The sequence below is a fragment of the Heterocephalus glaber genome, unplaced genomic scaffold (genome assembly GCF_053883595.1).
Source record: "Heterocephalus glaber isolate CG9 unplaced genomic scaffold, H.glaber_assembly_v1.0 deba00001472, whole genome shotgun sequence".
Lineage (NCBI taxonomy): Eukaryota > Metazoa > Chordata > Mammalia > Rodentia > Bathyergidae > Heterocephalus > Heterocephalus glaber.
Window position 1 is genome coordinate 63,316,544 of NW_028258315.1, and position 15,514 is coordinate 63,332,057.

At 39.2% G+C, this 15,514-nt stretch overlaps 1 long non-coding RNA gene across 1 annotated transcript in view; it reads right to left on the reverse strand.

Annotated features, from left to right (window-relative positions):
- LOC110351074 (uncharacterized) overlaps positions 1-15,514 on the reverse strand; it is a 136,942-nt gene that overhangs the window by 104,867 nt on the left and 16,561 nt on the right. The gene's annotated exons all lie outside the window — the stretch shown is intronic.

Below are 15,514 nucleotides of genomic sequence, written 5' to 3' on the forward strand. Positions count from 1 at the left end.
CCCACTTTCAGGTCCCCTCCTATCTCTCAGGAGCTCTCTTTATCTCTTTCTCTCATGAAATATTTCCTACTCCTAACCTCTGTTATTCCTTAGAATTCATTCTTCAATTTGGGGGAACATGAATGAACTCAGTGTATCTGACCTCTGTCAAGCTGGGAGTTACATCTGGTTCCCCTGTATCATTACTTATATATAAGCAACAAATTCTCTCAAGTATCTAAAACTATTTTTCCCTTTCTAGTATGGTAAATCTCCCCTTTAGAGTGATATTTTAAGGGAATATGCATGTTTAAGATGCCTGATGTCCCTAATTTTTTTTAAAAAAAGCTCTATTCCAGAAAATGCTATAAATCCCACAGATTGAAAGAGAAATTCAAACAAAAAGCCAGTGAAAATACATCAGAATAGCATTGAGAAAAGCAGATAACCTGCATTTGAGACCTCAAGTTTATGTCATTGAGAGCTAAGAAATTTAAAACACATGACTGAGTTTCTTTCTTCTTAGTTTCTGTACACACTGGAGAGGTGGAGCTACTTACCTTTCAAGATTGTCAGGACCAAAGTGAATAAGACTTTATACTTGTAGAAGGGCTGGGGATTTAGCTCAGTGGTTCCGGTGCCTGCTGCACCATCGCAAGTTGCCAAGTTTGATCCCCAGTACCAAAAAAATTTTTTTTTAATTTTTAAAAATTAAAAATAAATAAATAAAAAAGACCTTATGCTTGTAGAAACTTTTCCCAAAATGCAAGGTCCTATGAAAAGGTAAGTTTCCAGCATTCTACAGAAATGGCATCATCAGTAAAAGTGAGCTCACAAGTAACTTCTGTCTTATTATAGTTTTTTCCTTTATGGGTAGGCAGTAGAAGAACTGGGTGGTGTTCTAGGCTAGACTAGACTACTTAGGTTTGAATCCTGACTTACTGACTATGTGACCCTGGGCAAGATTATTTACTCACTCATCTGAGTCTCAATTTTCATATATATAATAATCTTGCCTAGTTTTAACAAGGATTAAGTAGGAATATGAAGTGTTTTAGCACCCAGTCTCTTAGACAATCAAGTATAATTATGATCACTATAAAAATTAATAATTATTAATTACCCTACCATAGGAATATAACTTTAGATTTGAAGATTGATTTTCCAATTTTGTCCAAAATTATTCACCAGGAATAAGATTGATAATGGTTATCAATAAAAAATAATACCACCAGTTAATATTTACATGGTATTTACTATATTCCCACCTCCAGTTCAGGATATTCACATATATTAGATCATTTAATCTTACAGTATCCCTCAAACATAGCTACTATCATTATCCTACTGGAGCATGAAAACACTAAGTGATTTGCCTTAGGTAATACAAGTGGCCACCAGAGGAGCTCTTTCATAAACTCTGGAAGTCAGATTCCAAAGTGCAGACTCTCAGCCACTTTACTATATGATTTCTGGAAGAAAAAAAGATCAAGAAGAGAAGATGAGTCAGGTCACAAAGTAAAGACACACTGTCAGTGTCTTTAGCCAGCAGAAAAGAGCTGAGTCAGTCCCCAGTGTTCAGCATTCTTGTCTAGGATAAGACATAGCACGGCTTTCTTTCTCAATGCTCAGGGAGCAAATGGCTTTATTTTAGACAGAGTATCACTGACAACAGTTACCCTGGATTATATGACACCCTTTCTAGAATAATTTAATGTCTTTAAAACATTGCCACACCTTTCCAAGAGTTAACAAAAACCAATGCAGCAAAAAGAACTTGAGAATAAAGCAATGTGCTGCAAACCACTTGGGATACAAAGATATACATATACGTTGCAGTATTGTGGCTGGCTTTGTACACATGAGCAGTCTATTTAATCTCCCAAGCTGGCATTTCCCTGCAATGCACTACACATACTAAATTAAAAAAAAAAAAAGTATAGATCCTATGAGAGTAAATTTAATATAAGCCTTAGTAAAATAGAATTAGGAAGTTAAATCTGCAAGGGATTCCTATATGAAATGTATTCATTGATTCAATAAATATTTACTGAGTGTCTGCTGTCAGCCAGACACGGCTGTAGGCACTGGAGATTCATCAGTAAACAAGATAGAGACTCTATCCACAGTGCATTCACATTCTTACTGAGAAAGTCAGGTAAAAATAAACAAGATAACTTGGGGTGATGTATGCTGTATACAAAATGGTAATGTAATGAGGTATGCCCTCTCATAAAGACAATTGCATAAAAAAAAAATAAAAGGTCTAAAATAACAACTATTATTTTTCATGAATTGAGAAGCAAACTTAGTAGTTCTGCTGATCTAAAGCAGGCATAAATGCTATTAATTAGACTAACTGATGAATTCACAATCAGGTAAGAGATGGGCTGATGGCTTGCTGGTGTTATAGGGTGACCTCCACTCATACGTCTGGAGGGTGGCCATGTGCTGGTATGATGAGATGGCTGGACATGTGTCTCTCCACATCCAGTGGGCTAGCCTGGGCTTGTTTATATGGGAGACACAGGGCTCCAAGAAAACAAGAGAAGTATGCATGGCTTCTGGAGGCCTATAGCTAATACAATGGTGCTTATGATTGGTCAAAGTAAGTTTGCATAGCTAGATTCGGGGAAAAGGGAAATACACTTCACCCCTTGATAAAAGAAGCTGCAGAATCATGCTGCAAAAGGCATAGAAACAAAGAGGAGTGAAGGTTAGAGACATGTCTGCAATAAATCTACCACAGTAGTCAAATCAGGGCTTTGGGGGATAGTGACATTTGAGCTGAGGCCTGAATGGTGAGAATAGTCAGACATACAAACAGCTTGTGGTAGGCAGTGGGAGGTCAAATGTACATGTATGCATATACTTGTGATTGACCACATGAAATATATTTGGTGCATATAAATGGACATTCTGCCAACTAAACAGCCTTGACTATATACCTCTTTCTCCTACCCTAACACCAGAACATTCATACATTGACATAGAACAATCACACCTATGACTTGATGTGCTCCATTCTTACAACCTAGTGTGCCTAAGAACCACTGTTACAGCATTTTAAAAATATGAATCCCCAAGTCCCTATTCTAGAAATTCTGATCCAGTAGATCTAACATAGGGCCTAGGAATCTACAATTTATCATTTATCAAGGGCTCTTAGTAATTAGAAGATAGCTGTTCTGTATCTAATATATTAAGAAATAATGTTTTAAGTTTTCTTGATCTTTGGATAATTCACACCATCTCCCTTCCCAGACAACTGGTGCTGTGACTGTCATTCTTATTCTATACTATCTGGTCCCTTTTACCTAAAGATAATCAAAGAGTATGGGTCCACTGACAAAGGAAAATAAAAATGAATGCATAGAGTGGGAAATAAAAACCTCAAGATAACATGTACAATTCCCTGCTTATAATCCAAGTAAAAAATTTTTAACTTTGCCTGCTGTCAGGGGGATCATAACCTAGGGATGCACAACTACAAATATCAAGTCATGGCTACATGCATTCTTTACAGAATTTCCCAATACTGGCTATGCATTAGAAGGAATTTTTTTTTCTTTTTTTACAAAGAGCCATATGATTATGATGAACCATGAAGAATGAGATCCACTGAGTTAAAAATTTGAACTAGAAATTTTCAAAGCAATACAAAGCCCCTGGTTGAGTAGTGAGGTATTTGGAGTAATTAGCTCCAAGTACAAGAATATTGCCTCGAGGCCCAAATTCCAACTTGGCAGTAAATTCTTTCATGGCCTGCCACCAGTTAAGGCTCATGTGCTCTGCAAAAAAACTGGGATAATAAATTCCACTTAGTTGGTAGTATAATAATTTTATTAACTTAGCAATTCCCATAACATGTGATTCTCTTTTTAAAGTAAATATGCCACTGTGATGTGATTACTCTGTAGGGACTAGTATTCCATCTCTAAATGCCACTTTATTTTGCTTAAGAGAGGAGAAAAATGTCACCAATTATAATCTACTACATTATTACAATAAGACATAATCCACATAAGACATATAGGGAACTTATATACTGGAGGCTGATGGACTTTTACTTGAATCCAATATCTATCATATGGGTGATTTGGAGACACTTTTTTTTTAGTCTATTCTCTCATTGGTAAAATGGCACAGCAATGCTGATGCCAGGAATTACTCAGAGTAGGAGTCAGAGACCTTTTACATAAAGGACTAGATAGAAAAAATGTTAGGATTTATGGGCCAGATAGTTTATATTGCAACCACTCAAGCCTTCTGCTGTGAAAGCATGAAAAAAGTACAAACAATTCTCAAACACATAGCATGACATGACCCAATAAATCTTTATTTGCCAAACCAGGACACAGGTCATGGTTTGCTGGCCCCTTACTTAGAGAATGTGTGTTAAGCACTTAAAGTTATCTGGATCCAACATAAGGTAACCACTGCTCTTGTGTGGCTCATGAGGATGATGATAATAGGGATAATGATGACACTTTTATTGTTGTTAACCACCGTCACTGTCAGAGATGGGAATCAGTAGACATGGATTCCTGTTCTTCTGAGCCCAACATACTGTGATTGTTGGTTAATTTATTTCCCTCTCTAGATATGATAAAGGTACTCAGGATGATGTCACTATTGTACATTCGATATTTCTTCTGGAGCCATGAGCATCTGCTAGAAATCAAACAATCCATTGGAAACTCACTAAAATGTGCAGCACTTTCAACTTCATAACTTGGCTCCTTTCTTCCTATGAACAATGGCAAAAACTCTGCATAGTAAAGGAGATACTTGTGAAAGGTAAGAGAGAAGAATGTGTTTCCTCCTTAGAGAATAAGCCCCTGCCAAAATATTTTAAGGGACAAATCCCCTCAGTCCTCTGAAGTTATTTGGAGTTTGACTACAGCTGTCAAAATGGGTAGACTCCAACATTTTGTAACACTTGGTTTTAATCATAGGTTTAAACACAGACATCAAAACTGTATAGAAACAGAGGCATCTTCAGAAGAATGTTAGGTAAGTTATGCTCAAAAATCATTTAAAAGTCAACCTACCTACAAGCACTCACAAGGTAAACAAAGTTAACAGCTGTCCAAGTACGACAAAAATAAGGTCTTTAATTTTTTCAGAATACATGTATTGATATATTATTACTAGAAAAGTGTTTTTTAACTACAGCCTAGAAAAACAATACCATTCGTATGAGAGCATGAATCTCAAAGTCTGTGCCCTGGACCAGCAGCATCAGCATCATTTTAGAAATTATCTAGCCATACAAAATCACAGGTCCTCACCCTAGAGCTATTGCATCAGAACCCAGGGAGAAGCTCATAATCTGTGTAGTAATAAGCTCTTTAGACAATCCTGATGCATAATGAAGTTATAAACTGCTAGTTTAAGTGATCAAAAAAAGTTACTGAAAGTGGCACAGAGGCATTTAAGCAGAGATTTCTAAGATGCAACAGTTGATTTCCTTTGCATTATCCTTCCTCCCTCCTCTGAGTAGGCATAGCCTTGATTTTCCTTGGGATAACCCTTCCTCCACTGAACATGATCCTGGAAATTTTATATTTCAAAGGCCTCCTCACATGGAACACAAGATGTGCCAGTGTCTCTCTTCCCTTAGGAATGTGGATTATAAGGAAGAGACAAATTATTCAAGATCTGGAGTGGCTTCATCTCAACACCTAGAGACTGCATCCATTAATTCCTGCTTATGAGTATTTGAAAGCTCCCAGGATTCAAATTCGGCATTTCTCTCCATCATATTAGCTGGCCAGCATCTTTCTATAATGAAGTCTTTTAGCTGCCTCTCCTCCCAAAAAACTAACAAGGGTTAGTTAATGCTCCTCACAACCACAAGACGACTAACAAAAATGTTTTAATTACATAAAAATACCTGACCAGTGAATGCTATTGCTAAGCTGCTCATAAAGATGACCAACCTGCAGGCAGAAGAGGCAAACACTGACCAAAAATAATTACAGCATCCATGATGCTAGGGGATGGAGGCCAGCAGTGAAACGGAGCAGGATTAAGGGATGAAGGCCAAAGCAGATGGTATGAGCTGAGCCCAGGAAAAGCACTACAGAGATGGTTCCAGGGAGAGGAGCTGCCACAAGCTTCCCTGCTAGGCACTGGCTGGGAGATGTGACTCCTCCAGTCTCATCATTTAGGGAGACTAAGGAGCAGCTATGTGAAGACCAATCTTTTGGGCTTATTACATTGCTCGTAGCTAAATACCTAGTACAAACTGGCTGAAATAATGAAGGAAGCTATTTGTTCACATAATGTCCACCAACCAGACAGGATTCCAGCTGACTGAGGTTTCTGATGGTTTAGAAATCATGGCTCACTCCCCTTCACAGTCTTTCAATACTTCTCCCTTGTCAGGTTAAAATCTCAGGATAACACCAGATAGCCAACATGGGGCCAGCTCCTCAAATGCATATATAAGAGAAGACGACCAATGCCTCTCTCCTTTCACTTTGAACTTTATGAGGGGCCAAAAGTTGGCTCTAAATTAGTAACAGTGGAAAAGGAGTAAGGTCAATTTCATCCCTATAAGGAAAAGATGTGTTGATGCTGCAGGGCAACTACCTGCTCTGTGGGTATAGGTTGGAGGACTTCACCTTCATACCCATTAAATAAGATTCTTTATATCAGTAGTGTCAAACAATGGCATCTTTTAAGACAAAAGATGTTAATATATGAGTTGTTTTTTCTAAACTAAAACCTGAGTATTAAGGTTTAATTGCAGTTTTGGCACTTGGCAATAAATTAACAGATTTCGGTTGCAGGTTGGGTACTCATCTCTAAAAGATTAGCCATCACTAGTTTATAGCAAAGACTACAGTAAAAATGAACAGGAAGTTATTGGTAGAGGAGGTGGTTAGGCATGATTTTGAAGACTCAAAAGGTCACATATTGGTATAGAAACTGATAAACTAGAGAAGAGGCCAGCAAAGATTTTCTTTTTTTTTCTTTTTTTTTTTTTGATGCTACCCCTAGGATACTATACCACTGAGCTATGTCTTCAGCCCATACATTCATTCATTCATTCATTTATTCACCCACTCACTCATTATTTTGAAACAGGGTCTTTCTGAGTTATCCAGGCAGTTTCAAACTTCATTTCTCCTGACTCAGCCTATTTAAATGCTACGACTATACGCATATGACATTGCATGGGTCCAGCACGCATTTTCTGCAAAGAGCCGGATATTAAATATTTTAAAATATTTTAGAGTTTGCAGCCCATATAGTCACTGTCCCATCTCTTCAACTGCTCTGTTGTAACACAACGGAAGCCATACATAGTATGTAAATAAACCTGTGTGGCTATGTTACAATAACACCTCATTTTTTAAAACAGGAGTGTCCTGGATTTGACTTATGGTGTAGGTTGTCAATCCAACCCCTGCAATGCAATTCCAAACTTTGTGTTTTGCTACAATAATTGATGGCAGGTAAGCAGAAGCACTGTAATCTAGCCACAGTCCCATCCCTTCCACCGCTAGTCAACATCCAGAGTTTTTGGGCACTTGCTCCAACATTTCTTTGCTGAAGAATTACATTAAAAATGATAGCCCATATTTCTATTTGCCTCAATGTCTGCATGCTGAACATGTCCAGAAGTCTAATAACAAAGGTTCATCCTGTCTATCTTGGTGATTCTACCTCCTGTAGTACTAGATCAACTCTGAGCACAATAAGGAAACATATGGAGTGTAATCTGAACTCTTCTGGTCCTTGGCTGTGTACCAGAGAACATCCTCTGGCCACCACCCCAGGTTTCCCCCTAGCTGCTATCCTGAATGGGCACTTCCATTTGCCTCACCTCCCACCACCTCTAATGTAACATACCCCAAGCCAAACTCTTCCATCCTTCTGCCAACTCCTGTTCCCCATCCTACCTTCCTGTTTTGCTGTGCCCCTACCATTGTTCCATGTCCTTTTGGCACATGGCTGCCTTCTCCGAGGCCCTCCACTTTGCAACCAGCCATCTGTTTTTGTTGCTTTTTCCCTCTAACTCTATATGTAATGAGCCCCTTCTTTCCAGGTTCACCGTTCTCACTCCACTTCTGACCTATAATTATTTCTGACCTTGCTATGATAATGAGCCTCCTCACAATGCTCCTTACTTTCAGTCTTCCTTTCCCCAATTGTCCTCCCTCCATTCCACTGGGCACCTCACATCCTAACAAGCTTGGAGAATAGAGATGAGTTATGCTCCCTTCCTGTTGATATTAGGGAAAGTGTTAGGATCAAGACTCCCCTTGGTCACATTTCAAATCTCCTAAAACACTTGTCTTGGCTTGTGGCTGTAGAGTCTGGGCCTCCATGATATATTGTGGTCCTTTTAGTGTGATCCTGAGCTTTCCTGATCAGAGTCCTGGAGATTTTCTCACCATACTCTCCTTGCAATACAGTTACTTCTGATAAACTCCACATAAGTCAAAAATACTGTAAATAAAAATGTATTTAATACACCTAACACACAGGACATCCTAGCTTAGCAGCACAGTACACTGTAGTGCTGGCTGGCTGTCCTTGTAATCATGGGACTGACCCGAGGCTGTGGCTCTCTCTCTCTCTGCCCATTATCATGAAAGATGATGGTTTCTACAAAATATGTACTGCTTTTACACCATCACAGAGTCCAAAGAATCACAGGATGAAACATTATAAAGCAGGGACAATCTGTACTTTCCTCACTGATGAATCAAGCTTCACTGGGAAGTTCAGAATCATTTTCAATGACCATTGCATCTTTTGCATTGCATCTAACTTTCTCTGATATTTGGACCTCAAAAATCCCTCTTTTGCAGTCTTGTTCCCATCAACTACTAGGTCGTATTGTCTATGAAACTTAAAAATCTACATTCATCTTTGCTTTTTTACAAGTCATCACCACTCCCATTATTGTAGATAGGTAAGTTAATAAGATATCTTGTAGGCAGTTAGACAGAGCCAGCCCACAAGGAACCAACATGGAGGACAGTCAAGAAGCCATCATGGAGGACAGTGAAGACACATTCACTGAAGGCCAGCATTGTAAAAGTTGAGAGACTACCATACCCATCAGGAAGAATAGCAGTGACTGATATTCTAAGTAGGTATCAGTCACCTGGGTGGGGGGCTAAGGTCTTAACCCAGCTTCTCCAGGAAATATCCCTGACCCACCCTTACTGAAAAGCCTTGTACACTTGCTATACGACTTGCTCCCCCATTTGACCACAATTTAATCAATATTACCTGGGTGACTGTACTTGTAATCTTATTGGTTGCTCATGGTTTTGCCCCACTTCGTGTCCACCTTGTAAATTTCCACTGGGTCTTATAGTGTTGTCCCACTTTGTAACTGCCTCACCACATGGCTTTGCTGTATAAAACATCTTTGAAAAGTGGGGTAGGCTGGCAACCCACTTTCTGGTTCCCCTTCTGTCTCTCTTAGGCGGAAGCTTTCTGTCCCCCAATAAATTTTTCCTACTCTTAACCTCCATTGTTCCTAGAATTCATTCTTCAATTGTAGAGAACACAAACTCACATTTCAGATATCTAGTAGGTTTGGGAGTTACATCTCTTCCCCCTATATCACTATCACTCTCTGGATTACTGAAGTCACCTCTGAGTTCCTTCCTTGGTCTTGCTCTAAGACTCATTTTCTCACTATAGCCAGAGTGATTTTAAAACAAAAATTTGATCAAACCATACCCCTGGCTATATCTTATAGTGGCTTTCCATCACCCTTCCACAGTGCTTCTCAATTCTGAATCAGTATTAGGAGGGCTCAGGCTACTAAAAATACATGCTGCCCAGCTCCCTCCCATCTCAGCTGATTCAGGATCTCCAGAAAAGGACCTTCCCTCCCACAGAGGTAAATTTTTAAAGTTCTTTTTCAGATTTCACTAGTTTTATTCATCGTATTTGTGTGTGTCTGTGTGTACACTTCATTTTCTACTGTGTTATTAACTAAGTAGCTTTGTGAGGCACAATTAAGGTACTGATCAGTTCCAACAGCACAATGATCCTGCTACCCTTTAAGACTATTGGTTGCCAAGTTTTGGAGACTAGGGACATAGGCCCCAGAGGAAAGTAGTGCTTTGTGTTTCTAACAAGTACTCCAGGAACCAAGACCAGGGAGATAGTGGCCTATCAATTACCAGTCATCTTCAATACTCAGTTTACTAAGACTCAAGTTATTTCCAAACTCTGTGATTCATTCCCCAGTTAAACCACCTTATTCATTCAAAACACCCTGTACACTCTTGCCTAGCTTCTATCGTTAATAGGCTACATGAAATTTGTGTCCAAATGCTTAGCATTGTGCCTGATAAGTAAGTATACAAGAACTTTTTTCAATTAGTGCTTACTAAATAGTAGCTGCCACTATAAAAACACCACTCTCCCAAAAGCTTAACAGTAGTCCAATTTTACCAATGATGTGGTTAAGTTGCCTCCTTACCTTCAAATGCCTATCAGGGGAGAAGCAAGGATGAATAGCCACATTCCCCACTCAAGTCTCTCACAGTGCATCCTAGTCTCTTTTATGGACTTTGTAAGCACTCTTCAAATTATGCCTAAAAACTTTTCTGGCTTGAAGAATTCACATCATCTTTTCATAGTTATTAAACTATATTCCACATGCTTTTGGCCCCTCACTCGCACATTTATATACATTACTTATGTAACAGTGCATATGTGTGTGTGTTTGTGTATGTGTGTGTGTGTGTGTGTGTGTTTAGGATGTGTAAGAAACCAATATACAGAAATTATAGAGCACACTGTTCCATATTACTTTCCTTTTTAATACTTTATTACTCTAGCTAGTAAAAACTCCTTTCCCCAGCTCACCTCCTCCACAGCATAAATAATTTCCCCTATTCCAGCCACAGTCAGAGTCTCCCATTGTAGTAGAAATAGCTAAAAAGATAGGGGGCTTCATGCAGAGTTTGCACTGGGCTGATTTAATGGGCCTTTTGAGACGCAAGTGGCAGAGGTGGGACCTGAACAAATTAAAGTGCCACCACTTCAGCACAGCTTTCCCCGACTTGGACTCCAAATGTATTTAAGGGAGGGATCTATCTCCTGCAACTCCACATCTCCACAGACTCACAGCTGAGTTGAATACTGATGTTCTAATTACTGTTTAATTTGTTCTCTTTCTTTGTCCCCTCTACTGCTGTGGGTGGAATGGGAAAAAGAAGGACATGATAAAATTATAAATGATAAAATCCAGTTATTTTTAAGCTTGAGTAGGCAACACTATCATGTGGAAGTCTAAGTGAAACACAGATCCTACCCCCCCCACCACCCAGTGTATGATTTAGCAAGTCTAGGGTGGGGTCTGGGAATCTGCATTTCTAACCAGTGTCCAGATGAGGCAGGTACTACCTTCCTACACAATGAGAATCCTTGATCTAATCAGGAAACCAAATGGTCTCTCTCCAACTTGGCTGTGGTCAGTCTAAGTACTGTGTAATAAAGGTTTGAGACAACTTTGAATTAGGAAATGTCTCATTCTAACTCAAATTTATGGCTTCTATTTTGGAAAAAGAAAACAAAACTAGCAACAATGGGTCTTGCCCCCCTTGTGACACCAATGGGATGAAGCCAATCAATATGCCTTTTAGGGCCATCCTTTAGAATCTTAGCTTCACCTTTAAATGGCCTGGGCCGCTTTTAAACACTACAGTGTCTAGGGTGCATCTCATCTCAGACACCTGAAAATCCCTGAGAGTGGTACTTTCTTCCCTAAAACAGCAGGTAGGATATACTACCTTCAGAGTCACTGGGAAGGTTTATTTAGTTAGCTTATGGATAAGGCAGCTAGCTAGGGAAAGGGTATGAGATAGAGTTAGATAATCAGCCATATTACTAAGAATTAAAAAAAGAATACACAGTGAACTAGGACTTTGCACCAAGATGAACTTCCTCAGGCAACTGTGAAATGTAGCCCCTACCTATTAAAGGAAGTTGCAGCCCCTCCCTACTGAGGTCCTAAGTCAAGGAACTTAATATGCAAAATAACCAGTTTTTCTTTACAATACTAATTTCCTTTAAACCTACAAGCTGAGTGCTCTAATTGGGTTAGACACCTGAGTTCCAATTGACTGGTTTAAATTCAGAGTCACAGGTAAAAGGTGGCCACTAAACAACTGAGCAATTCCTGTGCAACACTTTATCCATAAAATGTTCTGGGCATGTGGAAATTCTACTTTTCTGATTCTCCTCCTTGAGAAACCAGGATGCTTTTTTCCCTTCTCCTTATTTCCAATAAAACTCTCTTAACCTTCTTTATTATGGGACTTCATTCTTCAACACTGTGAGACCACAAGCTCAGTTTGTACAAAATTAACTGTTTCATAACTGTGAGGAATAAGTGAAATAGTAAGAGCAACAGGTATAACTTCTATTATTTATTTAGCACCTACTCTGTGAAACACTGTATAAGTGAGTTTTTAGCATTATTATTCTTAATGCTTACTGGAAAATAATTGGCACTGATAGGAATTAATGGCCAAAGAATTTATAGAATTACTCTATTAAACAGAAGGAAGGGAACATATTAAGTTCCTGAGCAAAACAAATAAATTTAATTCTTTTAAAATCTGGCTTTGTTACTGGGTAGCTCCTCCTAAAAGTGGCCCACCAATTAAATGTTTCAGGTTTTGTGGTGGTCATGTCTCCTTTTGGAGCTGGTTTCCAAGTTCTCATCTCGAACAAAAAAATGGACAAAATGAGTGACAAATCATAGCAAAGTTTGTTTGAAAAAGTAAAAGTGAGGAGAGAGAAACTAGCTAAAAAGCAAGAAAAAGAATATCCCTGAGGATGCAAGATGGGCTATATGATGAAAGCCATTATAGTCAGTTCTTGTCATCTGTGTCCTTTTATGTTGTCCAAATCTTGAGAAAACCTGTGAGAACTTCTACATATGGGTCCAGAGAGGTAGTGTTGGAATCTCGCACCTCAGGTTGACATCAGATCTAAGTGATCCTATCAGAAACCTGCTCCAGTTCTTGTGAGAAGTCCATGTGCAGGGCTTTGGGAACTATTCTGCACCTGCATTCCAGGATCTTGTAGTTAACAGCTCATGCTTCCTTACCCAGCCAGTTTTGCCATGCCCTAATCCCCTGTTTCAGCTGTGCAACTAACTAGCTGTATCATCATGGCCCAAGTCACAATCCCTTTGCAGTCACTTTCCTGAGTGGTAAATAGGGCTATTGGCATTATCCTCTTCCTCAGGTTAGAGTACTAACCAACTGAATATATATGGGCTTCCACTCTCAGTTCCAACATGAAATGAACTTGAAAGTTATTGCCCTATTCTTACAAAAAAAGAAAACTAGATGAACTACAAATTAGATCTTTTTTCTGACCTATCTGACAACTGAGACTGCAGTACCAACCGCCAGGCTGAGGTCTGGAAAGTCAGTAACATATAGGCTGTCATGACCAAGATCTATTTATCTAAAGCAGAAGCCCAAAGAGGCACAAATGGGTTGAAACCCTCAAATACTAAAACTGATGACCTGCCTCCACAGTTCTGGGTGTGTATGGATGATAGACTCACCTAAGGGGGAAGACCCACCCTGAATGTAGATTAGTATATCATCATACTCTTGGTATTATAGAGAGTTGGGAACTGTTCTTCTCTCATTTTTCTCAGAAAGTTAGTGTGGGATTGGTGTCAGTTCATCATTGGATGTTTAACAGAATTCAAGGGGAAGCTGTCTGGAAATTTATGTATTAGTATTTTGTTATTTTTCATGTTTGTTTTTTAATTCTTTAGGGGATAAAATCTGGTGAGGAGGGTGAGACTAAAGTAGGATATAAGAAATAAAAACTAAGCATAAAGGAGATGGGAAAATCATATTTTTAAAAATGAAAGTCACAGCTTCAGAACATAAGCCCAGTTTAATTTTTTCCCCTCATCTCTGAAAACAGTAAGACTGAGCAGTTCCCTTTCACCTACAAATAGGTTCCCCCATTGCTTTTTTACTTGTAAATGGTCCTCTTTCCCTTGTAAATTAGGATTTTCCCCTGTTGTGGTAGTTAACTGGGATCAACTTGAATAAGAAATGCCTAGCTGATTGGTTTAGCATAGTTCTGGGTGGGTATAGATGATGGATTATTGAAAAGGAAAAGCCCACCTTGGGTGTGGGTGGCAACAGCCTGGAGAGAATAAAAAGTGAAAGAAGGAAGTCTCTCTCGCTTCTGATTCCTCAGAGGAGCTCCAGTCTTCACATCACCTTGGGCTTCTGCCTCAAGGCTTCCAGCACAGACTCTTCAGGGTCTTGATACAGACTCACATGGGACACTGCTGTAAGCTCCCAGCCTTTAACTTAACTGGATCCTTTGGCTCTTGGGCAGGAAGATGGCCCTTTTGATTTCTTCCACACCTGATGCTGCAGGCAGCCATTGTAAGTCTACTTTATAAATCCTTTAATATAATCATAATAACAATATCTAATAATCTAATTAGCATATAGCTAATATATAGAGAGACAAATATTACACTTGTTCCTCTAGTGAACCCTAACTGATATACCTATGAATGGATTATCTTTCTGTGGATGGGCCATCCTTCCCAACTACTGGACCAGGACTAAGACTGTATCAATGGTGGTGAACCTTTTAGAGCTTTCTATGATACTGTGGGACTGCATAACTGTAATCATAAAAGCTCCCCCAGCCCCAACATAGTGACTGATTGTGAGTTAATGGTTAAAATGTGCTTGTTAGTTCTGGGACACTAGATAAAATCTGTAACAAACATAGAGTTCCTAAGTGAATTACCCAACTCCTTGTTTGTCTGAAACCGATGTCCCGGACACAGCTATCCATAAGACAATCTACAAACATCTTTTGACCATCAACATTTTTTTCTCTTTTCTGTAAGTTCTGCTTGCTAACTTCCCCTGCCACCCCCTATAAAAACAGCCTCGGACTCTGAGCCAGTTGCCTCTCTAAGCTACTTTGCTTTGGGAGTGCTGTCTGGCCAGACTAATAAAGGTCTGTTTTACTTTCCAACTTGTCCAGTGTGTTCCTTCCCAGGTGTTCTTCACTGCATTCAGCTCCTCGGAGCATTTGGTAAGGCTCCTGGTCTTACAATACAATCAGCCCACTATTGCATGCAAGCCATAGGTTTGCCACCACTGATAAAAATTATCAAATTTCACACTTACATCACCAAACATATAAATATTTCCAGTTCTTAACTGTAGTGCCTCTCATTTCTCTGACTGCTTGCACACCACTTGAGTGCATTCTAAAATCTCTGCCTAATAAACCCTTCCTGTGCCTCTTATTGGTGCATCATGAAAATTCATTTTCTGTGATGGGAGTCAGCAACCTACAAACTTATTCTACAAAACAGTGGGCTAAGTTCCTCACTCCAGCTTTGGGAACCTCTCAGACCCAGCTTGGTGACATTTTCTGGATTTTATTTCCAGGATGCTCTCAAGCTAAACAACCAAGAAAGCTCCTCTCTGGCTTCTGACAGAAGGAGGGAAAGAATAATAATTATAAA